Genomic DNA, 17,286 nt, shown 5'->3' with positions numbered 1-17,286 from the left:
GCCCCCTTACACCCCGCCCCCTTGCACCGCCCCGCCCTCTTTTACCCCGCCCCGCCTCCTTCCACCACGGCCCCTTCAAACCCCGCCCCTCCTCCACCCGCGTCTCTCCGTGAAGGTTTGAAGGCCCAGTTCAGTTTCAGTTTATTTTGGTAATAGCCCTGTGAGCCATTCGGCTCTTGAATCGGGGTGCAACCACAACAAACACAAAAAAACAAAAACACGAACAAGAAAAACATCTTATAGTGACTGTGTGTGACTGTGCAAACAGAAAATCCATGAAAAAAAACAGCAAAATATTCCTGAAAAAAGCACCATACACCAACGCTGTGTGCAAAAAATCCCAGTGGGATGCAAGTCAAACAACAACAACAATCACAAGAACTTAGATTAAGGCCATCAGTCTAACTCCGTACTACAACAAAACAAACATGTCCAAACCTAAAAACGTTTTCCAAATCACCCATAAATAAAGCCATAATTGCAACGTAACAGCGATCACAGGGACTGTGACCGAATTTTTACAATAAACTACATAAATAACATGTAACACCAAATCCTAGAGCCATAGTTGGCTGCATGAGTTACTCCACAACAACAGAAGCATCGGTCTGAGTATCAAATTATTCAATGTACCTTTAAGATCAGCACGCTAAATCAAAATACAGATAATACTTTGCAGCGTCATCCGGAGCGAAACATTTTATTTTATGTTACGCCAATGAATAGCAGTGGCAGCTAGGGGTGTACAACTACTCTAGAGCAGTTTTGAGAGAAGATCTCATTGGTAGCGATTCAAGTTGCAGTTTATTGGCAATAGCATTCCAGACTCTGGGGGCATCAATAGCAAAGGCCCTTCCTACGGCAATAGGGAATGTGAAGCTGGTAAATGAGCGAAGACCTGAGGTCAAATTTGTTATTTGAAACAGAGTGGAGATCCAGCAGGTAGTCTGCGGATTTTTTTGTAAGTACATCGTGAATAAATAAGATCTGGTGCACAAGCCGTCGAACATTAAGAGACGTTAAGTTTGACCCAATGTAGAGATCACAGTGGTGAGTCCTATATGTGCAGTTCAATGTAAATCTTAAGGCCGAGTGAAAGATGGGATCAAGCTTCTTCAGTACAGTACTTGGGGCTGATTTATACACGATGTCACAGTAGTCAAGTAGAGGCAGTATGGTAGCTTTTATCAATTCCAAACGGAACATTGGGGGGAAGCAGTGCTTGTGTCGATACAGAAAACCAATTTTTATTTTTGTCTTTTTACCAATATAATCAATGTGATCTTCAAAATTCAGTTTTGAATCCAGGATGACCCCAAGATACTTATAGATCTTGACTTGCTCTATTTTATAATTATTTAAGGAATGTAATTGGGGAAACATAACTTCCTGCTTTAGTCCTGGTGAGAAGCATAGCACCTTGGTTTTGTAGGTATTCAGGACTAGTTTAAGAGCAACTAGCTGATGTAGTAGTTTGTTGAAATCACCCTGTAGCTTAGCAATCACGTCATACGGAGAGCGGCCAGCAGTAATCAGTATTGTGTCATCTGCAAAAAGATTTACCCTGGAATGATCCAGGTCAGTGCCCAAGTCATTGACATAAAGAGAGAACAAAAGGGGGCCGAGGATGGAACCCTGTGGAACCCCTTTTGTTATCTTCACACTGTTTGACCTCCAACCATCTGTGAATACAGTTTGGGTGCGAGAAAAGAGGTAATTTTGTAACCATTTTACTCTGTTTTCGGAAAAACCGAGGCAACTTAGTTTACTAAGCAGGGTGTTGTGGTCTACTGTATCAAAACCTTTGGACAGGTCTAGAAAAAGACAGGTACAGTACTGCTTCTTATCAAGGCTAGTGTAAATGTGATTCAGAGAGTCTAATGCAGCAGATGTGGTGCTGTATTTTTTCCCGAACCCAGATTGTTTTAGATATAGTAGATTGTTGGTGGACAGGAAACTGCTAATTTGGTAGGTCAATAATTTTTCAAAAAATTTCATCAACGGGGACAAAATTGAGATAGGTCAGTAGTTATTTGGATCATCTTTAGGGCCCCCTTTGTGAAGTGGACGGACATAGGAATGTTTCCATTCTAGAGGAACTGATGCTTCTTTGATAGACAGGTTGAAAATATGGGCTATAGGTTTGTATATTAGGTGACCAACAGTTAGTAGAGCAAAGACGGGAATACTATCTGCTCCGGTAGAGGAAGGCCCTTTGAGGTAAGACAGTTGTTTCAGAACATTACTTTCGTGGATTGTCTGGAAACTAAATTCGTTTAATGTTTGGACAGGGGTGTAGGAATTTGCATGAGCAGAGGTGACTCCCAATACATTATAAAAAAAGATTACCAGCTTCAGAAAAATGAAGGTTAAAATTGTCAACTATTTTTTTGGGATCTGAAAAATATTTCCCCATTTCGGTTAAGCTCAATGGGTAGATTGTCTGTTTTGGATACCTTTTCGATATATTTGTTTTCCAGAAAATCCTGGCATTTCCATGTGATTCCAGGAGAGTGGAGGAAAAGTAGGCATTTTTTGCATGCCGTATTTTTTTGACGCATCTATACCTTAAAATCCTGTATTCTAGCCAGTCATTGACCAAATTACTTTTCTGAGCACATGCCCAAGCCTTGTCCCTAGTTTTCATTAGCTTTGTAATCAAGGATCAAACCATGGTGGGCGGTTGCATTTAGTTTTAAATCTAACCAACGGAGCATGTTTGTTAAGAATTTGGAGAAACGTGTACCTGAAGGTCTCCCAAGCCGTAATCTGGTTGGGGATATCACAGACCTTGTCAATATCCGAGTGAAGCACATCATTAGCAAATGCCTGAGTGCTGAAGTGTTTTCATAGAGTGCTTCTCAACCAATTTAGGGGGGGCATTGGGTCTGGCTGATGATCTCACTCCAAAAATGAAGGAGTGATCGTTAAGGTTATTACCCAGAACACCAGTCAGTGTGAAATTGTGAGGGGCATTTGTCAATAGGACGTCAAGCAGAGTTGATTGTCCCGAATGTTTTAGGTTGGGTCTTGTGGGGACATTTATTAATTGAAACAGATTAAATTCATCTGCAAAATGTGTGGCCACGGCCGGCGGGTTTAGCCAATTCCAATGTAGATCACCCACTAAAACTATTTCACCTTTAGGGAGGACCCCAAAAAGCTCTCTCAGTGCAGACGCAGCTTCAACATCCTTCCCACTAGGCGGTCGATAGCAGCACACTACCAATATCCGTTGATTATTTGGGAGAGTTATTTTGAGAGCGAGACCTTCAAAGCAGCATTTGTTAAACAAGGAGTGAGCTAGTGAACAAGCTCCTCAGCCGCCACCATTTCAGTCTCCGACCGCCAGCGCTTCCTCTGCGTCTTCGCCATCAACAACTCCAAGTCCTTCGAGGACATCCACCAGTACAGGTGGGTCGGTGTGTGTGTGTCGGACTTAACGCATCCACAAGTACAGGTGGATGTGTGTCGGACTTAGTGCATCCACAAGTACAGGTGGGTCGGTGTGTGAGTGTGTCGGACTTAGTGAATCCACCAGTACAGGTGTGTGTGTGTCGGACTTAGTGCATCCACAAGTACAGGTGGGTCGGTGTGTGAGTGTGTCGGACTTAGTGAATCCACCAGTACAGGTGTGTGTGTGTCGGACTTAGTGCATCCACAAGTACAGGTGGGTCGGTGTGTGAGTGTGTCGGACTTAGTGCATCCACAAGTACAGGTGTGTGTGTCGGACTTAGTGCATCCACAAGTACAGGTGTGTGTGTGTGTGTCGGACTTAGTGCATCCACCAGTACAGGGGGGTCGGTGTGTGTGTGTGTCGGACTTAGTGCATCCACAAGTACAGGTGTGTGTGTGTGTCGGACTTAGTGCATCCACAAGTACAGGTGTGTGTGTGTGTCGGACTTAGTGCATCCACAAGTACAGGGGGTCGGTGTGTGTGTGTGTCGGACTTAGTGCATCCACAAGTACAGGTGTGTGTGTGTGTCGGACTTAGTGCATCCACAAGTACAGGTGTGTGTGTGTCGGACTTAGTGCATCCACAAGTACAGGTGTGTGTCGGATTTAGTGCATCCACAAGTACAGGTGTGTGTGTGTGTGTCGGACTTAGTGCATCCACAAGTATAGGTGTGTGTGTGTGTGTGTCGGACTTAGTGCATCCACAAGTACAGGTGTGTGTTTGTGTGTCGGACTTAGTGCATCCACAAGTACAGGTGTGTGTGTGTGTGTGTCGGACTTAGTGCATCCACAAGTACAGGTGTGTGTGTGTGTGTCGGACTTAGTGCATCCACAAGTACAGGTGTGTGTGTGTGTCGGACTTAGTGCATCCACAAATACACGTGGGTGTGTGTGTGTCGGCGGTGGGTGGCTTACTGCAGCTACCATATCATGTGTCTTCTGCTGGAAGAAATAATGATTCCAGTTAAATTTGTGACTTGTTACACTGGTCTACAGCCAAAATGCGTTCGAGAAATAAACATGTAGTCCAACTTTACTAATTCTGTGTCACTGAGCTGTCCACTTGACACTGATGTTCCGGTGTGTCTGTTCCACCTGAAGAAGGAGACTTGTGTTGCCTCCGAAACGTCGTGATTTAATTGTTTTCTTTTATTTTGTTTTATTTTATTTTACCTCCGTGACTCCAGCGTACAAATTGATTCTCAACATTGTTTCGTGAGGAGTCGACTCCTTTTTAATCGCATTAAGAATCGACTCCCATTGACTTGCACGGGGAATCGGATTGTAGAGTTGTATTAGAAATCGATTGCTCATTGAATTGCATGAGGAATCGACTTAGAGTCTGAATCAATTCCTTGTCGACTTGTGTTTGGAACCGGTTCGTCGTGTGGAGTTGGATCCGGGTCCGGGGGGTTCAGCATCGCCTGGTGAGTTTACACTCAACGCTCACCACTACTCACCACTCACCACTACTCACCACTAGTACACTCACCACTAGTACACTCACCACTAGTACACTCAACACTCACCACTACTCACCACTAGTACACTCACCACTAGTACACTCACCACTCACCACTAGTACACTCAACACTCACCACTACTCACCACTAGTACACTCACCACTAGTACACTCACCACTAGTACACTCACCACTACTCACCACTAGTACACTCACCACTCCCCACTAGTACACTCACCACTAGTACACTCACCACTACTCACCACTAGTACACTCACCACTAGTACACTCACCACTCACCACTAGTACACTCACCACTAGTACACTCACCACTACTCACCACTAGTACACTCACGACTAGTACACTCACCACTAGTACACTCACCACTCACCACTAGTACACTCACCACTAGTACACTCACCACTCACCACTACTCACCATTCACCACTACTCACCATTCACCACTACTCACCACTAGTACACTCACCACTAGTACACTCACCACTCACCACTAGTACACTCACCACTAGTACACTCACCACTACTCACCACTAGTATACTCACCATTAGTACACTCACCACTCACCACTAGTACACTCACCACTAGTACACTCACCACTAGTACACTCACCACTACTCACCACTAGTACACTCACCACTAGTACACTCACCACTAGCACTCACCACTAGTACACTCACCACTAGTACACTCACCACTAGCACTCACCACTCACCACTAGTACACTCACCACTAGTACACTCACCACTACTCACCACTCACCACTACTCACCACTCACCACTAGTACACTCACCACTAGTACTCACCACTACTCACCACTACTCACCACTCACCACTACTCACCACTCACCACTAGTACACTCACCACTAGTACACTCACCACTAGTACACTCACCACTACTCAACACTCATCACTACTCACCACTACTCACCACTCACCACTAGTACACTCACCACTACTCACCACTCACCACTACTCACCACTAGTACACTCACCACAAGTACACCTACCACTCACCACTACTCACCACTAGTACACTCACCGCTAGTACACTCACCACTAGTACACCCACCACTCACCACTAGTACACCCACCACTCACCACTACTCACCACTCACCACTAGTACACTCACCACTCACCACTACTCACCACTAGTACACTCACCACTACTCACCACTAGTACACTCACGACTCACCACTACTCACCACTACTCACCACTAGTACACTCACCACAAGTACACTCACCACTCCCCACTAGTACATTCACCACTAGTACACTCACCACTAGTACACTCACCACTAGTACACTCACCACTAGTACACTCACCACTCACCACTAGTACACTCACCACTAGTACACTCACCACTACTCACCATTCACCACTACTCAACACTCACCACTACTCACCACTCACCACTAGTACACTCACCACTAGTACACTCACCACTAGTACACTCACCACTCACCACTAGTACACTCACCACTAGTACACTCACCACTACTCACCACTAGTACACTCACCACTAGTACACTCACCACTACTCACCACTCACCACTAGTACACTCACCACTAGTACACTCACCACTACTCACCACTCACCACCACTCACCACTAGTACACTCACCACTGCTCACCACTCAACACTCACCACTACTCACCACTCACCACTACTCACCACTAGTACACTCACCACTAGTACACTCACCACTACTCACCACTCACCACTAGTACACCGCTGTGTCTGTTCCACCTGAAGCAGGAGACTTGTGTTGCCTCCAAAACGTCGTGATTTAATTGTTTTATTTTGTTTTATTTTATTTTTCCTCCGTGACTCCACCGTTCAAATTGATTCTCAACATTGTTTCGTGAGGAGTCGACTCCTTTTTAATCGCATTAAGAATCGACTCCCATTGACTTGCACGGGGAATCGGATTGTAGAGTTGTATTAGAAATCGATTGCTCATTGAATTGCATGAGGAATCGACTTAGAGTCTGAATCAATTCCTTGTCGACTTGTGTTTGGAACCGGTTCGTCGTGTGGAGTTGGATCCGGGTCCGGGGGGTTCAGCATCGCCTGGTGAGTTTACACTCACCACTACTCACCACTAGTACACTCACTACTACTCATCACTAGTACACTCACCACTACTCACCACTAGTACACTCACCACTACTCACCACTCACCACTAGTACACTCACCACTAGTACACTCACCACTAGTACACTCACCACTAGTACACTCACCACTACTCACCACTCACCACTAGTACACTCACCACTAGTACACTTACCACTAGTACACTCACCACTACTCACCACTCACCACTACTCACCCCTAGTACACTCACCACTACTCACCACTAGTACACTCACCACTCACCACTAGTACACTCACCACTACTCACCACTAGTATACTCACCACTACTCACCACTAGTACACTCACCACTACTCACCACTCACCACCAGTCACCACTAGTACACTCACCACTCGTACACTCACCACTGCTCACCACTCACTACTACTCACCACTACTCACCACTAGTACACTCACCACTAGTACACTCACCACTAGTACACTCACCACTAGTACACTCACCACTCACCACTAGTACACTCACCACTACTCACCACTAGTACACTCACCACTCCCCCACTCCCCCTCCCTCCCCCCCAGGACGAGGGACTTTGTCACCACCATGGCCAACACGGCCTTCCTGTCTCACGCTCCGCGCCCTGTCCCTGATGCTGCCCCTGCTGCTGTCCCTGCTGCTGTCCCTGCTGCCCCTGCTGCTGTCCCTGCTGCTGCTGCCCCTGCTGCTGTTGCTGCCTCTGCTGTCCCTGCTGCTGTCCCTGCTGCTGCTGTCCCTGCTGCTGTCCCTGCTGCTGTCCCTACTGCCCCTGCTGTCCCTGCTGCTGCTGTCCCTGCTGTCCCTGCTGTCCCTGCTGCTGCTGTCCCTGCTGCTGCTGTCCCTGCTGCTGCTCCTGCTGCTGCCGCACTGCCGCTTGGCTCCCCGCTGTGCCGCTGGTGGCTCGGCTTCCTGGGCGCTCTCAGACGCTGCTGCTGCTGCACCACCAACACCACCGCCGCTGGCTGTGGTGTTGGTGGTGGTGGGGGTGGTGTTGGTGGTGTTGGTGGGGGTGGTGGTGGTGTTGGTGGTGGTGGTGTTGTCGGTGGTGGTGGAGGTGGTGGTGTTGGTGGTGGTGGTTGGTGGTGGTGGGGGTAGTGGTGGTGTTGGTGGTGGTGGCGTTGGTGGGGGTGGTGGCCGTAGTGTTGGTGGTGGTGGGGGTGGTGTTGGTGGTGGTGGCGGTGGTGGTGGTGGTGGTGGCGGTGGTGTTGGTGGTGGTGGTGGTGGTGTTGGTGGTGGTGGTGGTGTTGGTGGTGGTGGGTGTGGTGGTGGTGGTGGTGGTGGTGTTGGTGGTCGTGGTTGCGGTGGTGGCGGTGGTGGTGGTGGTGGCGTTGGTGGGGGTGGTGGCCGTGGTGTTGGTGGTGGTGGTGGTGTTGGTGGGGGTGGTGTTGGTGGTGGTGGTGTTGGTGGTGGTGGTTGCGGTGGTGGCGGTGGTGGTGGTGGTGGCGTTGGTGGGGGTGGTGGCCGTGGTGTTGGTGGTGGTGCTGGTGGTGTTGGTGGTGGTTGCGAGCAACCCGAGAAGTGGGCGGTGGGGGTGGTGAGGGCGGCTGGGACGCTGCGCTCACTCCTCACGCTGCTCACTGACCGTGAGGACGACGACCAGGTGAGACCACGCACAAGGATATGTGTCTGTGTGTGTGTAGGTCGACTCAGCCTCAAATGAGTACCTGGAGCGATGTGTAAACATCGCCGCTAGGGAGACAAAGGCGGCCGGGCATGGTGCTGGCCACCCACCCCCTCGTGTGCCGTGCTGGCCTTTAAAGGCGCTCGCTAACAGCACTTGCCCCTACAGTCTGTTAAGGCTATACGGGGTATCTTTGTCTGTGCGCGGCACGGGCTAGAGAAGAGATGGAGTGATGTGGTACAGGAGGACGTGGAGCTGAGTGGACTTGCCGATGACTGGTACCAGCGGTGTCAAGATCGGCCTCTGTGGAGGAGGCTCGTGAAGGACGCTGCTACTGGGCAGTTGGAGGCAGTCACCCTCCAACAACAACGGAGGGCGGAGGAGCGACGCTCACAACAACGAGCGGAACGCCGGGTGGCTAAAGCACAGCAGGTTGGCACAGGAGGGGGCACAGGTGGTGCATCAGCCAGTCATCTCAGTCAGTCGACCCGTGGCACCTGGGTCTGTCCCTTGACCTTCTGCCAGCGGGCGTTCGTATTATGAAATAAAAGGCATAATTTTTGTATGTAAATATCTTATCTATAAACGTCTCCGCGCGCGTGCGCTTGCGAGGGATTTGCCTCTCGAACCGTGGGGTTGACATCGAAAAAAATGTGCCAGCCAGCACGCCCTAAGCCCCACGGTGGGAATAGGCTCTTCCTTTTTCATGTCCGTCACCTTTAAATTAGTCACATTAGCGATTTCGTGGGATTTCGCTATATGAATTTATTTACTGCGCGACATTGACCGTACCAACTCACGCCAATTGCTTGGGGGGGGGAAGGGGGCGGTGGACCGCGCCAAGTGTTGTGCGTTCAGTGGAGCTCACACCGGACATTTTATTTCACGTGTTTAACAGAACACCCGGCAGCCGCCTCCCCCCCCAGGAGGGACCCCGGCGGATCCCAGGACACCCAACAGCCCCCTCCTGCTACGGGGCAAGGGATATTGCGACTGCCCCTACTGGACTATGTCAGCCCTTACAGGTAAGTTGTACACAGACCGTCGCTACACATAGCCCATACACGCCCCTCCCTACACTATTATCAAACAAATAAGTTGCCAAATATTACAATGATAATGTTCGTGCGCAGATAATAACTCGGGTTCATTGTTTACTATTCCCAAACAAATAAGTTGTCTGATATTACAATAATAATGTTTGTGTGCAGATAATAACTCGGGTTCATTGTTTACTATTATGAAACAAAGAAGGTGGCAGATATTACAATCACTTTCTTTGTGTGCAGAAAAATACTTTTTTAATTCTTAGGTTGCTACATGTTTCCTTTTTGAGCTGTGTTTTTATGACGCTGAGACCGTGCACTGCCAGTCTGTGATGTGGCTTGTTGCCTGCTGTTTAATTCACGCCAGTGCACCGCCGCTATTATACACACTGCTAATTTAGCTTTTGCCCATTATGAGTGTATGCCAGTCTATAATCTGTTGCCTGCTTCTTTACCTCACTCAGTGTACTGCCAGCCTTTCATGTCGACTGTATCCTGCTTTTTCAGCTGCTGCCCATATTGCCAGCTTTTTATGTCGACTGTAGCTATGCTTATGTCATTGAGTCGACGTACTGCCACTCTATAATCTAGACTGTAGCCTGCTTCTCAACTTACCTGTGCATACTGATGCTCATTCATGTACACTTATTTCAGCTGATTTCTTCTATGCATTTCTACTATTTCGATTGCTCACGTCACACTATTTGCTGATACGTAGTACTGCGATGCTCATAGCTGTGCCATCATCGGGGATTGCTGTGCACGTCGATGTGTGTGTGTGATTTGATGTGGGGAGCGATAGTGTAGCGGTTAGCGCACTGCGCTATGAACCTGGCGACCTGGGTTCGATTCCCGCTCACAGCCAACACCAGTGACGATTATCTGAACCGGTCCCGGGCCTCCCCTAGGTCGACTCAGCCTCTAAATGAGTAACTGGTGCGGTGTGTAAACATCGGCACTGGGGAGACAAAGGCGGTCGGGCGTGGTGCTGGCCACTCACCCCCTGGTGTACCGTTCCGGCCTTCATAGGTGCTCGCTAACAGCACTTGCCCCTACAGTCTGTTAAGGCTATATGGGGGATCTTTGTTTGTGATTTGATGTGTGTGTTTGAGTCCATACGTGTGTGCGTGTAGGACCATGCGTGTGTCTGTCTTTTTCTAACGGACAACCCCCGATGTGTGTGTAGGTCGATGTGTGTGTGTGTGTGTCAGTCCAAGGGTGCGTGTCAGTCCATGTGTGTGTATCAGTCGATGTGTGTGTGTGTAGGTCGATGTGTGTGTGTGTGTCAGTCCAAGGGTGCGTGTCAGTCCATGTGTGTGCATCAGTCGCTGTGTGTGTGTGTAGGTCGATGTGTTTGTGTGTGTGTGTCAGTCCAAGGTTGCGTGTCAGTCCATGTGTGTGTATCAGTCGCTGTGGGTATGTGTAGGTCGATGTGTTTGTGTGTGTGTCAGTCCAAGGGTGCGTGTCAGTCCATGTGTGCGTGTCAGTCGCTGTGTGTGTGTTAGTCGATGTGTTTGTGTGTGTGTTAGTCAATGTGTGTGCATGGCTCCATGTCAGTGTGTAAGTCAATGTGCGTTTGTGTGTCTATGTGTGTCAGTCGATGTGTGTGTGTACGTCCATGTGTATGTGTGTCAGTCCATGTCTCTATGTTAGTCCACATGTGTGTGTGTAAGTCCATACATGTGTGTGTGTGTAAGTCCATACATGTGTGTGAGTTGATATGTGTGTGTAACTCCATGTGTGTGTATCTAAAGTAGAGTCCATATGTGTGTGGGGCAATGTGTGTGTCAGTCTATTTATGTGTGTGCGAGTCTATGTGTGTGTGTGTAAGTCAATGTGTGTGCGTGGGTCCATGTGTGTGTATATATACGTCCGTGTGTGTGTGTGTCTTACTCGATATGTGTGTGTGTGTAATGACGTGTTTTTACGTCAATGTGTGTGTGAGTTCACCTTTGTCTGTGTGTGAATCGATGTGTGTGTGAGTCGCTGTATGTGTGTAACTCCATGTGTGTGTATCTAAAGTGGATGTCTATGTGTGTGTAAGTTCATATGTGTGTGTGTGTAAGTCGATGTCTGTCTGTGTGAGTCTATATGTGTATGTGTGTGCGCGTGTAAGTCGATGTGTTTCTACGTGTGTGGGTCGATGTCTGTGTGTAAGTTGATGTGTGAGTCTATCTTTTTCGCCCGGGCAACGCCGGGTACTTACCGCTAGTAAAATAATAAAATATAAAACAATACAATTGTAGTTTTATAAAACAATACAATTTTATTGTTTTATAAAATTGTATTCTATGCTAATTCCTTTGTCAAAGGGTACCTCTGCGGATGTGTATACTTTAACTTAGCTATTTCAATGAGCCATTTCAATGCTAAATTATATGCTAATTCCTTTGTCAAGGGGTGCCTCTGTGGATGTGTATACTTTAACTTAGCTATTTCAATGAGCCATTTCAATGCTAAATTCTATGCTAATTCCTTTGTCAAGGGGTACCTCTGCGGATGTGTATACTTTAACTTAGCTATTTCAATGAGCCATTTCAATGCTAAATTATATGCTAATTCCTTTGTCAAGGGGTGCCTCTGTGGATGTGTATACTTTAACTTAGCTATTTCAATGAGCCATTTCAATGCTAAATTATATGCTAATTCCTTTGTCAAGGGGTACCTCTGCGGATGTGTATACTTTAACTTAGCTATTTCAATGAGCCATTTCAATGCTAAATTATATGCTAATTCCTTTGTCAAGGCGCTTTGTGTTTTTCTTCTCACACAGCTTAAAGGTCGTGATCTAAGCGTGGCTTCTCCCACTCCAGCGCTGTCCTCCAGACAGTCTTGTCCCTTCACCTGATGAAGGCCGCTTGTGTTGTGGCCGAAACGTCGTGATTTTTTATTATTTTATTTTCACCTACGTGACTTTACCCAATAGAACCAAAGAGTATGTATTTTTATATTTTTATTATTTTATTGTTTCCCTTCTACGTGACGACTTTACCGACAGAACCAAGAATATGAATCCCTGCAGTCACGAAAGCTTTAGATCAAAATTTAAACATTTGTTTCACTTTACTAAGGGCCCCACTGGGACGCTGTGGGTCTCTTGTTTCAGAAGCGACCCGCCTCTGACCGCAGGTGACAGCTCAACTCCGTGGCTTGTCGCCATCATCGTCACGTGGTGCGGACGCGTAGAGCGGCGGGCAAACGCTGCCAACGCTGGATTTAAATCTGGAGTTGGAAGAATCCCGAGTACCTGGGAAAAAAAAAATATCTACACAACCACGGTGAGAGAGAGAGGAACACGCAAACTCCAAATATACAGCAGCAGCAGTAGCAACAGCAGGCAGTGTCATGGTCGTGGATCGAACCCACGACCTCCTTGTAGACCGGGCGAGGTCGTCAACATCTCCTATCCACCGTGGTGCTGACCAGAAACGATGTCTTGCAAGTCTCTCGGCGGAGTCTGGCCACGTCCCTGCTGCATTCTGGTCCATTTCTCGTTTGACGCGTGCCAACTAAATGTGAGAAGCCATCTGACAACCAAATATAACCTTGATAGAGGTTTGTTTGAATCTTGACTTAAAAGCTGTCGTGACTGCAGGAATTCATTTTCTTTGAGTCTTTCGGTAAAGTCAACGGGGGGTTTCAAAATTAACAAATTAAAAATAATAAATAAATAGACCTCGACGTTCCAGTCTCAACACAAAGCAGTCATCTTCAGGTGTGGGGGCATCAACGGGAGATCAGATTCAGACACTGTTCAGCTAAAGGTGTGCTGGAATCGACGATCGAATCTAAGAATCGTTTGTTAATGCATTGAAAGAATGGAGAGAATCGATTTGAGGATTAATCCGCAGATCGATTCTGATGGATCGAGTCGGGAAAGATTCTTAAATACGGAATATCATTGGGGTCATTTTTTTTCATAACTCAGATGAGATTTCTGATATTACCGCGTTTTATAAATATTTACATAACCAATATTTTTTTTATTCAGACCGCGCCAATGCCAACGCGAGTATTTATTGTTGATGGTGAGTTTTGTAAATTCATCGTACGGTTAAAAACAATAAAGTTTTCCCGTAAAAAAAATAAAATCTCTCCGCCTTGGAGCCAATCAAGTTTCAGTTTCTCCCCTCCCACGTGACGTGAAGTTTTCTGGCTCCTCCCCCTCCTCGCTCGCCGCCATTTTGAGAGTCGTGAGGGAGGTGAAGCCTGCGGCCTTGACAACGACGAAGATTCACCAGGGTCAGTGACAACCTCACACTCACACACACTGTGACAACCTCACACTCACACACACTGACAACCTCACACTCACACAGGCTGACAATCTCACACACTGACAACCTCACACTCACACAGACTGACAATCTCACACACACACTGACAACCTCACACTCACACACTGACAACCTCACACTCACACACACTGACAACCTCACACTCGCACACTGACAATCTCACACTCACACACACTGACAACCTCACACACACACACTGACAACATCACACTCACACACACTGACAACCTCACACACACACACTGACAACCTCACACTCACACACTGACAATCTCACACTCACACACTGACAACATCACACTCACACACACTGACAACCTCACACACACACAAACTCACACACACTGACAATCTCACACACACAGGCTGACAATCTCACACTCACACAAGCTGACAATCTCACACACACACAGACTGACAACCTCACACTCACACACACACACTGACAAACTCACACACACTGACAACCTCACACTCACACACTGACAACCTCACACACAGACTGACAATCTCACACACACACACACACTGACAACCTCACACACACACTGACAATCTCACACTCACACACACACATTGACAATCTCACACTCACACATTGACAATCTCACACTCACACAGGCTGACAATCTCACACTCACACAGACTGACAATCTCACACACACACACACACTGACAACCTCACACACACACTGACAATCTCACACTCACACACACACATTGACAATCTCACACTCACACATTGACAATCTCACACTCACAGGCTGACAATCTCACACTCACACAGGCTGACAATCTCACACACACACACACACTGACAATCTCACACTCACACACACAGGCTGACAATCTCACACTCACACAGGCTGACAATCTCACACTCACACACACAGGCTGACAACCTCACACACACACACTGAAAATCTCACACACACACACACTGACAATCTCACACTCACACACACTGACAATCTCACACACACACAGGCTGACAACCTCACACACACACACACACTGATAACCTCACACTCACACACACACTGACAATCTCACACTCACACACACTGACAATCTCACACTCACACACTGACAACCTCACACTCACACACACTGACAACCTCACACTCACACAGGCTGACAATCTCACACACTGACAACCTCACACTCACACAGACTGACAATCTCACACACACACTGACAACCTCACACTCACACACTGACAACCTCACACTCACACACACTGACAACCTCACACTCGCACACTGACAATCTCACACTCACACACACTGACAACCTCACACACACACACTGACAACATCACACTCACACACACTGACAACCTCACACACACACACTGACAACCTCACACTCACACACTGACAATCTCACACTCACACACTGACAACATCACACTCACACACACTGACAACCTCACACACACACAAACTCACACACACTGACAATCTCACACACACAGGCTGACAATCTCACACTCACACAAGCTGACAATCTCACACAGACTGACAACCTCACACTCACACACACACACTGACAAACTCGCACACACTGACAACCTCACACTCACACACTGACAACCTCACACACAGACTGACAATCTCACACACACACACACACTGACAACCTCACACACACACTGACAATCTCACACTCACACACATTGACAATCTCACACTCACACATTGACAATCTCACACTCACACAGGCTGACAATCTCACACTCACACAGACTGACAATCTCACACACACACACACACACTGACAACCTCACACACACACTGACAATCTCACACTCACACACACACATTGACAATCTCACACATTGACAATCTCACACTCACACAGGCTGACAATCTCACACACACACACACTGACAATCTCACACTCACACACACAGGCTGACAATCTCACACTCACACAGGCTGACAATCTCACACTCACACAAGCTGACAATCTCACACACACACAGACTGACAACCTCACACTCACACACACACACTGACAAACTCACACACACTGACAACCTCACACTCACACACTGACAACCTCACACACAGACTGACAATCTCACACACACACAGGCTGACAATCTCACACACACACACACACTGACAATCTCACACTCACACACACAGGCTGACAATCTCACACTCACACAGGCTGACAATCTCACACTCACACACACAGGCTGACAACCTCACACACACACACTGAAAATCTCACACACACACACACTGACAATCTCACACTCACACACACTGACAATCTCACACACACACAGGCTGACAACCTCACACACACACACACTGATAACCTCACACTCACACACACACTGACAATCTCACACTCACACACACTGACAATCTCACACTCACACACACTGACAACCTCACACTCACACACACTGACAACCTCACACTCACACAGGCTGACAATCTCACACACTGACAACCTCACACACAGACTGACAATCTCACACACACACTGACAACCTCACACTCACACACTGACAATCTCACACTCACACACACTGACAACCTCACACACACACACTGACAACATCACACTCACACACACTGACAACCTCACACACACACACTGACAACCTCACACTCACACACTGACAATCTCACACTCACACACTGACAACATCACACTCACACACACTGACAACCTCACACACACACAAACTCACACACACTGACAATCTCACACACACAAGCTGACAATCTCACACTCACACAAGCTGACAATCTCACACAGACTGACAACCTCACACTCACACACACACACTGACAAACTCGCACACACTGACAACCTCACACTCACACACTGACAACCTCACACACAGACTGACAATCTCACACACACACACACTGACAACCTCACACACACACTGACAATCTCACACTCACACACACACATTGACAATCTCACACTCACACATTGACAATCTCACACTCACACAGGCTGACAATCTCACACTCACACAGACTGACAATCTCACACACACACTGACAACCTCACACACACACTGACAATCTCACACTCACACACACACATTGACAATCTCACACATTGACAATCTCACACTCACACAGGCTGACAATCTCACACTCACACAGGCTGACAATCTCACACACACACACACTGACAATCTCACACTCACACACACAGGCTGACAATCTCACACTCACACAGGCTGACAATCTCACACTCACACAAG

General features: G+C 47.5%; 1 long non-coding RNA gene across 2 annotated transcripts; it reads left to right on the top strand.

The window, feature by feature from the left end:
* Positions 1 to 8,489: 8,489 nt before the first annotated feature.
* LOC142910684 (uncharacterized) lies at positions 8,490 to 13,855 on the top strand. 2 transcript variants are annotated; one of them, XR_012933065.1, is made up of 4 exons: positions 8,490 to 8,677; positions 8,984 to 9,130; positions 9,597 to 9,723; positions 12,851 to 13,855. It is a non-coding gene; the product is annotated as an uncharacterized LOC142910684 (long non-coding RNA). The 2 variants fall into 2 exon arrangements; XR_012933064.1 differs by having other exon boundaries at positions 8,494 to 9,130.
* The last annotated feature ends 3,431 nt before the right edge of the window (positions 13,856 to 17,286 follow it).

The sequence above is a fragment of the Petromyzon marinus genome, unplaced genomic scaffold, assembly GCF_048934315.1.
Source record: "Petromyzon marinus isolate PM22_M1 ecotype Great Lakes invasive population unplaced genomic scaffold, UKy_Petmar_22M1.pri1.0 PM_G_Scaffold_15, whole genome shotgun sequence".
Classification (NCBI taxonomy): Eukaryota; Metazoa; Chordata; class Hyperoartia; order Petromyzontiformes; family Petromyzontidae; genus Petromyzon; species Petromyzon marinus.
Note: the sequence above shows the minus strand (reverse complement) of the source record. Positions and strands in the feature narration are given on the sequence as shown.